We start from the raw sequence: 11,285 nt of genomic DNA, 5'->3' as shown, positions 1-11,285 counted from the left end.
CATGGTAATCAATATATACCACTGATCAATGTATGTCAATGTATTTTATTTGCAAAAATACTGACTGTAACATTATGAGTTTCTCTTCAATATGGTATTCCTTATTTTTAATATTTCTAAAACAAGATTGGGTGAAAGATTTTTACATAATATAAATATACTAAATTTTAAATAGATTTACATTTAAATTAGATATAGAGTCATAGGTTTGGAAAAGATCTTAACTGGAAAGTGGGTACCTGACATTCATTGTATGTCTACCATATGCCATTAATTATTTTTTTCAGGGTAAATACCCACAGCAAACCTGGAAGTTTCCTAGTATTATTCCCCTTTTTATAGATACAGAAGCTGAGGCTCAGAAAAATGAAGTAACTTGCCCAGACTCAATTCTGCATAATTCCAAAGTTGATGTTTTTTCTGCAATATTTCTCATCTTTCCAAAAAAGCACACTGAACTATACAGAAACACATCTCAATACATATATATCACTAATCATTTAGTCAATTCTAAGGGGGGAGAAACAATTTTATTTTGACTGAATAGAACTGTAAAAATGTCTCTCTTTACTTACATTCCTAGTCATCTACTGCCAAAAAACACAAAATATTCTAGAATAAATGGCTAAAATTACATAGTGGCCTCTCTCAGACTAATAAGATTAATCTGTCTCATATTTTATTGAGTTATAGAAAACATCCTTTCCCTAATGGTTAATTTATCTAATTAACTTATATTTATGAAATAATAATGAGTATTTCTCTCATAATAGATGAGCTAAGTCGATTGTAATTGAGATAACAATGATATCATGAACTATTATTCATACATTTGGAGTTTTACCAAGTCTATTGTCTTTCACTTTTAAATGTGCAAGTCTTTTAAAGAACTCTAAATTACATCGTGTTTTAAGTTTACTGTCACTTAAATCATGATATAACAATGTCGTGTGCAAAAAAAATCATTGAATATTACCACAAATAGCTGAAAACCTAGATTCTCAGACATAATCATATTTGTTATGAAATCTTGGAATTTCAGAAAGTGATAGTCAATATCTGCTTCCATAAAGACCTGTGTAATGGGAATTATTTTCACTTCAAAATGTTTATAAACATTTAAAGATGTAAAATATAGCATATGTGCAGAAAAATACATTACAATGTACATCATGACTCACAGTTACTAAGTGAGCATTCGTGGAATGATCAAAGCTTGGAAATAAACCATCACAAGTACCTTTGAAGTCTCACTACACATATCCATTGCCCATTAGTTTGAGAATTTCTTCTTTCATTAAACATTATATTAGTTAATTTCATCTCCATTATTGTGTATTGCTTTAATTTGTTGACATTTTTTTTTACGTTATAATATTCATTTGTTTGGCATTTTACCACAAGTGTATTTATTCATTCTACTGTTGATGGATATTTGTGTTATTTTCAGTTTGTTTACATTAAAGCCGATGCTTATACATATTTTCTGGTGCACATATAATGTTATTCCTCTATGCTATACACTCCGGATTGGAATTTCTGAGTTATGAAGCATGGATATGTTTACATTTAATAGATCATGTTGCTAACGTCTCAAAATAGTTGTATCAATTCCTGTACCTACCTGCCAACAATGAAGGGGAATTTCTGTTATTCCATATCTTTGTTAATACTTGATATTTTCAGAGTTTAAAAATATTTTTCCAATCTGGAGGATATATGCAGTAGTTGGTATCTTAGTTTAGTTTAAACTTCATTGTTTCCAGAAAGTTAATGAAGTTTATTATTTTATCATGTGTTTATTGGTCATAGGATTTTCTGTTTTGTGGTCTGCCTACTCACAATTTTTCTTCCATAATCCCATTTCATTTTGTTTTTATTATTGATTTGCAAAAGTTCTCTGTTCAGGGTTTAAGTCCCTTATTAGTTATATATGTGGAAAGTATTATCTCCCATCCTATAGTTTTTCTTTTCATTCTCTTTCTGATATCTTTTGAAAAATATAAGTTCTTAATTTTAATGTAGCTGAACTCTTTTAATAAGCCCGGCATAGCCTAAGGACCAAAACTGACAAGAATATTACAAGAAACAAAATTATAAACCGATCTCTTTCAAGAACATTGATGCAAAATTTCTTTTATTTTTTAAATTTTTTAAATTTTATTTTAGGGAGAGAGAGAGAGAGAAGCAGAAAATCCTGAGCAGGCTCCATGCTCAGCATGGAGCCCAACACGGAGCTCGATCCCACAACCCTGGGGCCATGAGTGAACCAAAATCAAAAGTCAGCCGCTCAACCAACTGAGCTACCCTGGCATCCCAATAGTTGCAAAAATTCTAAACAAAATCCTAATAAGTAAAATTCTGTGCTAGGGGCTTTGAGTGGATCTACTGGAAAAGGGCACAAATGAACTTTTTGGGGACCATGAAAATGTTCTGCATTTTGTTTGTGTTGGTTGTTAAATGTCTTCTACATGCATTTGTCAAACAGATTTGTACAGTTAAATTTGGTGAATTTTTATTTACCTCATTAAAGTGGATTAAAGATAATTTCAAAAAACTTGTGAAAGCACATATTCTCTCTATACATTAGAAAATAGCATAATTAAGCAACAGTTTAAGGCTGCATTGGGAGTCGTTGGTAGAGGAATACCAGAACTGGCAAATTTCTGGATCTCCAACTTGGTGCTATTTTCATTCTACCACATTTCTTTCACTTGTTAAAAATTCATTAAAATCATTGTTGATTATTTCAGCTAAGCAATACACACATAAAATTAACTGGAGAATATAATAATTCTGCACATTTGCTACTTAATTATATTGGCCAAGATGAAGATCATTACCTGTTTTAAATGGCCCACATACTATTTCACTGGTAAGAGAGATGAGGAAATCATCCTAGATTTCACACTGTGTTTGAATTCAGCACCAAAGAATGGATGCTAGACTTAGTGCTATTACTTGTTTCCACAGCGTGGAAACTAGTCTTAGTAGAGATAAGTGTTTGTACAAATCCCATGGAAAGATTTGTGGTAACTCAGCCCTTGTTGCAACACCTCAATCTTTTTTTGTTTTTAATTGGAGTTCATACTCATTGTCAGTAAGAATTTTTATAAGAAAGAAAGAAAGAAAGAAAGAAAGAAAGAAAAGGAAGGAGGGAAGGAAGAAAGAAAGAAAGAAAGAAGAAAGAAAGAAAGAAAGAAGAAAGCAAGCAAGAAAGAAACAAAGAAACAAAGAAAGAAACAAAGAAAGAGAAAGCAAAAGAAAAAGAAAGGGTAAGAATCTAACACACCTAGCACTGCATTAAGATTTCAGTGTGCCAGAGGGGCGCCTGGGTGGCTCAGTCGGTTGATCCTCTGACTTCGGCTCAGGTCATGATCTCATGGTTTGTGAGTTCGAGCCCCACATCATCGGGCTCTGTGCTGACAGCTCAGAGCCTGGAACCTGCTTCAGATTCTGTGTCTCCTTCTCTCTCTGTCCCTCCCCTGCTAGTGCTCTGTCTCTCTTGCTCTCAAAAATAAACAAACAAAAAAATAACAAAAAGTAAAAAAAAGACTTCAGTGTGCCAGGAATTGTGTTTCTACAAGTTTGAGTAAATTATCAAAAGATGACACTTCCGTACATCTGGTAATGCAGAATATGCCATAAATTTCCAGCCAGTGCTACGAATTGAGATTCAAGTCTTCTTAAATAAGCTTGTTATTGGCAGGATGCAATTGTATAACTTAGAATTTGCTCTTCTGCAGCAGAAATGATATATTAATTGAACATGCAAGTTTATGCTCAAAACCAAGCATTTTATTCAATGTTTTAATTTCTTTCAATCCAGCCTCAACTATATTCAAGACGCTGTACGCAACATGAAGATGAATAAACCTTTTTTTTTTTTTTTTGGCCCTGTTGGAGATCAAGCTATATATAAATGCTAAATTAAAAAAAAAACACACTATAATTATAGTGGCACAAATAAAGTGCTGTAAAATCATTAAAAGATGTTGATATTCCATATCTTTGTTATTATGAATAATGTTGCAATAAACATAGGGTTGCATATACCTTTTAAAATTAGTGTTTTCATTTGGGGGGGGCAGTAAATACCTAGTGGTGCAATTGCTGGGTCGTAGGGTAGTTCTATTTTTAATTTTTTGAGGAACCTCCATACTGTTTTCTACAGTAGTTGCACCAATTTATATTCCACCAATAGTCCATGAGGGTTCCTTTTCCTCCACATCCTTGTCAACACTTGCTATTTCTTGTCTTTTTGATACTAGCCATTCTGACTAGTGTGAGGTAACATCTCGTTGTGGTTTTGATTTGCATTTCCCTGATGAGTAGTGACGTTGAGCATCTTTTCATATGTCTGTTGGCCATCTGTAATGTGTCCTTTGGAAAAATATCTCCTCAGGTTCGCTGTCCATTTTTCATTGGATTATTTGTTTTTTGGGTGTTGAAATAAGTTCTTTAGATACTTTGGCTATTAATCCCTTACTTGATACGTCAACCAATAGATGAATAAAATGTGATATATATGAATATATATATATATAAATGTATGTACATATATATACACATATATGGTGATTACATATACACACATACATACACACAATGAAATACCACTGAGCCATAAAAAAGAATGACTCCTTGTCATTTGCAAAAACATGGATGGAACTAGAGGGTATTATGTTAAATGGTATAAGTCAGATGCAGACAGAGAAAGACAAGTACCATATGATTTGACTTATCTGTGAAACCTAAAGAACAAAATAAACAAAACAAAAACAGAAACAGATTTAATCAACACAGAGAACAAACTGGTGCCTGCCAGAAGGAAGGAGAGGAGAGTGATAGGCAAAACAGGTGAAGGGGATTAAGAGGCATGAATTTGGTTATAAAATAAGTCAGGGGAAAAAAGTACAACACAGGGAATTCAGTCACTAATAGCGCAATAATATTGTATGGTGACAGATGGTGACCACATTTATTGTGGCGAGCCCTGAGTAATGTATAGAGTTGTTGAACCGCTATGTGAAACTAACAGATCACTGCGTGTCAACTATACTTCACTAATAAAAATAACTTAAAATTTTTAAAGATGTTAATTCTTGCTGGTAGGATCAATGAAATATAAAATCCCCCGATTTTCTTTTTCTTGAAGTTAAGCTGTGCATACACTATCAGAATATCTTTGTTGTTAGAAGCCTCCCATTTCTCCTCTTGATTGAGGTAGATAAATGTTCAGCAACTACCTCAGTGCCTGGCACAACATAGGTGTTTCAAAAATGTCCATCTCCTCTTCTCTGGCCAGTATGCCCAAAGGTGGTTCTGGCTCTACTAAGGGGAATGTCAGCCTCCTGAAGAGTTGCATGAAGGAATCAAAACTCCTCTGTTCTTGAAACCAATTTAAGACCATTCTTCTTTACTTGGAGCATCCCTCTGCCTCTTCATGCCTCTCCCCCCATCTCCCACATATACTTATATATAGCAAGAATCTCCATTTCCCAGCTAGGAACTAACTAATATTCATTAAAAACTATGAGTACCAACGCCACTTATAAATGTTTTGTATACACTATCTCCAGATGAAAAATTAAGTTGTCTCAAAGACACACACAAGAATATACTTTCATTAGAGAGGAGCAGCATGGCATAGAATAAAGGTCAAGAATTTATGTCCTGGAATCAGCCTGGATTCAAATCTTAGCTCTAATACATTCCATGTGTATGTGCTGGTGAACAAGTTAACTTACTTTTTTTGTGCCTCATTTTTCTTGTTTGTAAAATGGGGATGATAATAGCACTGTTGAGGGCTGTGGCGAATCGTATTTTCCAAAGATTGCTGGAATAGCATCTCCCATCTCACATGTTCTTACAGTGTGATTTTGCCACTTCCTGTCTAAGAGTTGGAATCTATATCTCTTCTCCTTGTTCTTGGGAAGAACTCTTTAACTGCCTCAAGTATGACACAAGCAGAGCTATGTGACTTCCAAGAATGGGTCATAAATAGCTATACAGTTTCTGCCTGGCTTTCCTGTGGGATGCTCACTCTTAGATCCCTGTCACATAGGAAGCCTTGACATGTAGGTAATCTAGAAGACGGCCTTAAATGAGCCACTATTCAGTGCCAGATATGCAAGTGAGGAAACCTTTGAGATGTCTTTAGCTCAGGCACTGTCTGGCTGCAACTGCATGAGAGATCTTGAGTAAGAACCACAGAGTAATTTGAGCCAATGTCCAAAACCATAAAAGATAATAAAATGATTGTTGCTCTTCTAGGCTGCTACATTTTGGCATGATTTATTGTGAAACAATGCATAATTGATTCTGATCGGCTGACGTTTTAGCTGCAACAGCTGGTGGTAGCCTCTTCCTGTACCCTGGACTTCCTCACAGCATGGTAGCCAAATTTCAAGAGCACATATCTCAAGAGTGCCAGGTGAAATCTGTGTCACATTTTATGACCTCCTTTTGGAAGCTGCATTGTGTCTCTTCCACTGTAGTCACAGACTCATTCATGTTCAAGGGAAAGAAATACAGATCCCACTTCTCAATGGGATGGCTATAAGTGTTACGTTGTAAGAGCATATGGAATGAGATACTGTAACCACCTTGGAAAACACAATCTCCATAAGAAAGGTACATAAATTAATCTGGAGTACTTTTTAGAATAATGCCTGGCACGATTTAATGAACATTGTTTACTATTGTTATTATTCCAAAAGTGTAATCTAGGATTAAAGGTATGAAAGGAAAAACAACTTGAGTATAGGTAAGTCAACCGATGATTAAAACAGGAATAAATGTGAACTGTCCCAGACATCCCAGGATATAGTCTCTCCATATTTGGCTCTCTCCCATGTCCTGGTCCCCTTTCCGCCTCCGTGGAAATAACATTATTATGAAGTTCATGAGCAGCCATTTAGAATTTTCCTCTATATTTACATCTGTAACATTATACAGTTTTGTTTTTCATTGGATTTTTCCCAAAATAGCACATTGCAATGTACTAATTTGCAATCTTCTTTTTTTCTTGTTTTGATCGTTTGTCTTTATTGTTTACCTAGTCACAGCTTAAGACTTTTGTCATGTTAGTATATAAAAATCTGCTTAATTCCATAGTTCCACTGCTCACTGTAATGGCCATTCATCTTTTTCCAATTTTCCATTTTATAAACAAAGCTAGGGTTTTCACATTTTCAATTTTAACAGTCTCCCAAGTTGTCCACCAAAAGGGCTATGCCAACTCACATTCCCATCTGCAATGCAAAAAGCATGTATTGATTTACACTCTAGTTGACAGTTGATATTATTAAACTTTAACATTTTGCCTATCTATAAAGATCAAAAACTGATAAATCATTTTATCTTAATCCATTTTTCTTTTAGCAAAGTAGAACATATTTTTATGTTTATTGGTCTCTTATTATCTGTTTATATTTCTCACCTATTTTTCTGCTGAGTTGTTTTGTTTTTGGTTTATTAATTTTGAAGGGTATATATGTTATGTAAATTATATAACATATTCACATTTTCCCGGATATTAATTGATTATGTTATACAGGCTGTAAATACTAGCTTCCAAAGTAATAATCATTCTTTACTTTTAGTTTGAATTTAAGCTTGTCAACCTTTTCCTTTAGTTTTTGTTTTTTGTGTTTTGCTACTCAAGCCCTTCCTCTCCCCACCACCATAAACACATTTGACCATATTCATTACTAATACCTTAATATTTTTATTTAGGTTTATAGACCGGCCAAAATTTATTTCATTTAATGATTTGAAGCAGGACTCTTCTTCTATACATTTTCATTTTCCTAGAACATTGATTGAGCTCATCAGTTCCCACTGGTTTTAAATGCTGGCCTATATCACATGTTAAATTACCACCCATGCTTGAGTGAAGTTCTGGATTTTCCACATTTCCACAGGGGAAAGTTCAGAACTTCACTCAGCTATATATGATTAATCCATGTTGTCTTGTACTATTCCCGCTCTGTCACTATTTTAATTTTAGTTCTATACTCTGTTTTGGTGTTAAGATGAACGCATCATTCAGTTGCTTCTTGCCTTTTCAAGATTTTCCTGGTTATTCTTAAGGCTTTGTTCCTCCACATGAATTTTAAAATCACTTCATGAAATCACATACATTGTACGTAAGTGACGAATCACTGAATTCTACTCCCGAAACCAATATTGCACTGTATGTTAACTAACTAGAATTTAAATAAAAATTTGAAAAAATAAATAAATAAAACCATTTTATCAAGTTCCATGAAATATCTGGTGGAGATTTTGATTGAGATGTCACTTAATTTATAGGCTACTTTGGATTATTAAGATATTTACGATATTGAGCATTCCTACGTATAAATATGGTTTATTTTCCACTTAGTAAGTTTTTGTTTTAGATACTGCAATAAAGTTTTATAGGTTATGTCATAACTTGTTACTCGGTTATATATTTATACTTTGATAAAGGCATTACTGCTTTTTTAAATGGAATCTTTTAAAAAATACTTACCTAATATTTTTTTGTTTGTTTGATGGAAAACTATTAATCTCTGTATGCTTATTTTCTGTCTGATTAGCTTCCTGAGCTTTTGCATTAGTCCATGTGGTTCTAGGTAAACGACTTTATTTGTTCCTTTTTAATCTACATGCTTATATACTTATTTTTTATTCCAATTTATATGCAATTTATCTATGGCCTTGGGTGTTTCCACCTATACAGGACTGAATTGAGATTTTATTTTTCTCTATTCATCTAAATTTTCTACAATAAATGATTATGTTTATGGTCAGAAAAAAATCCATAAGTATTGTTTTTAAGGAAGTACTCTTTGATAATTTTTCATTTTTCTTAAATATCCCCAGCTTTTAAAAGTGTATGTTGGATAGGATAATTATTTAATTAAAATTTTTTAAGTTTATTTATTTATTTTGAAAGAGAGAGCAAGTGCAAGTGGTGGAGGGGCAGAGAGAGGGGGAGAGAGAGAATCCCATGCAGGCTCCACGCTGTCAGCACAGATGCCTGACAAGGGACTCAATCTCATGAACTGTGAGATCATGACCTGAGCTGAGATCAAGAGTTGAACGCTTAACTGATTGAGCCACCCAGGCACACCTTCAATTAAAAAAATTTAATTCACTGCTTTCTAGTACCTTATTCAAATATTCATTATCATATTTTATTTCTTCTGTTAATTCTGGTATAAAAATATTAAACCTTAATAGTTGTTCTAACCGTTTATTTAAAGCTACTTTGTAAAAAAAAAAAAAGTGTTAACTTATTTTTGTTTTTTGAACACAAAAATGGAGCTTGTAGCCCATCTGGATTCTGAGGATGGTCATAATACTTCTCCTTCCTGAGATTTAACTAGTCAAGCTAGCTTTTCTTGAACCATATCAGCAGCATTGAGGAAACATTATATTTGCATGGAGTTTGGTCTTATTTATTTGCCTTTGCTCTACCTAATTGCTCCCTTGTGTGTTTCATTTCAACCATTAAGTTCAGTGATTTACTTTAGCAAATTGTTTATGGAGAGTTATCAATGTCTTTCCCCAAATGTCCATTACTCTGGTTTATTTCTTGTCATCATGTATACCTGTGTGTGTATGTGTGTCTGTCTGTCTGTCTATATAAGATATACATAAATGTATGGAAACACATAGATTTAACTTATACCCACACATACATTACAGTGTACCAGTGTTTTCCAAATGGGCTTTCATGACTTCTCAGAGAACATCTGGGATCGCTTTCCTGTAACAGTGCTTCCAAATATGTTGTGATACATTTTTTAAGTGGAGAGCCAATATTTCACCTTTAATTAAAAAGAATATCCTCACAATATTACAATAATCTAACAATGCCTTTGGGTATTTCAGTAGGCCTAAACTCTTACTGATAATCCATGCTTCCTTCATTATTGGTGATATGATGTTCTGTAACATGAGGTCATTTGATAGTTGTTTCTCTGAGAATGGGGTCCATGGATACATTTTACTTGTAGTGAGTATCATATCTGTTGTCTGATTTTTGGCATTAGTAAAGGAAAAGGGAGTATAACGTAACTGGTCCATTAACCTGTCAGAATTCTGTCCTGCCTGTGTCATCCTTAGTTTATATATTCATATAGTGGTGAGCTATTTGCTATACCTACAGAAGTAAGATCTATAAAGTCCAGTCCCAAAAGAATAATGATTCCCTACTGGAGAGCTGCTTTTAGATAGAAGTGGCACTTTGGCTTATGGAGACTAGGCACAGTTAGATGATATGTCTCCAGATAGTAACCTTGAAAACCAAAATCTGTGTGAAACCTCTACTAAACAGACTATTCAATAAATGTTAGTAGCAATTGAGGACTATTGCCATTTTCTTTCCCTGAGTAAGTTATTTAACTTTATATATTTTCCCAGTAAGCTTATTTCAAATATTTGAGATCATTTCAAGTTACTTTCTATCATTTCTTACATTATTTAGCTAATTTTTTTTAAACGTTTTTTATTTATTTTTGGGACAGAGAGAGACAGAGCATGAACGGGGGAGGGGCAGAGAGAGAGGGAGACACAGAATCGGAAACAGGCTCCAGGCTCCGAGCTATCAGCCCAGAGCCCGACGCGGGGCTCGAACTCACGGACCGCGAGATCGTGACCTGGCTGAAGTCGGACGCTTAACCGACTGCGCCACCCAGGCGCCCCTATTTAGCTAATTTTAGACTCCTAATGATCATCCTTGAGAGCACAATCCTACAGTTTTTTTCAAAGGTAAATTCTCTAATAATAACAAAACATTCAGACTTGAATTGGTTTTTCCTCAATCTCTTTCAGCATGAAGCGATTAATAAACTTATCTTAATGGAGTGGATTGGATGTCATGATTATTGATGCAAACCTTCAATCTGGGTTGTTCCAGGTTGAATAGAAGATTACACACACAATTTTCAACAAAATTCATATATAGTATGAATTTACATATAGTATTACAGGTATTGATTTTTATTCACCTGATTAACACATAGATTAAAAAACTGAAATCCATGTTCCTGTGATTTACTTTTTAAATAATAAAAGAACAGTGATTTTTGTTTTGAAATCCTCTAGTCTAGATTCAAATTGGCTATACTGTACAGACCGACCTGTCCTCTGGTGAGCTGCCCTTAGGACCTGGTGCACCCAGATCAGGTAAAAGGGGCTTGAACAGAGGAATGGCTTCTCTCTTTTAACTCTCCTCTGGTTTTCTCCCTTTCTTTGTCCACAACTTCATGTTTTGCAGTCTCTTCTCA

The sequence above is a fragment of the Panthera onca genome, chromosome B4 (assembly GCF_046562875.1).
Source record: "Panthera onca isolate mPanOnc1 chromosome B4, mPanOnc1 haplotype 2, whole genome shotgun sequence".
NCBI lineage: Eukaryota > Metazoa > Chordata > Mammalia > Carnivora > Felidae > Panthera > Panthera onca.
Note: the sequence above shows the minus strand (reverse complement) of the source record.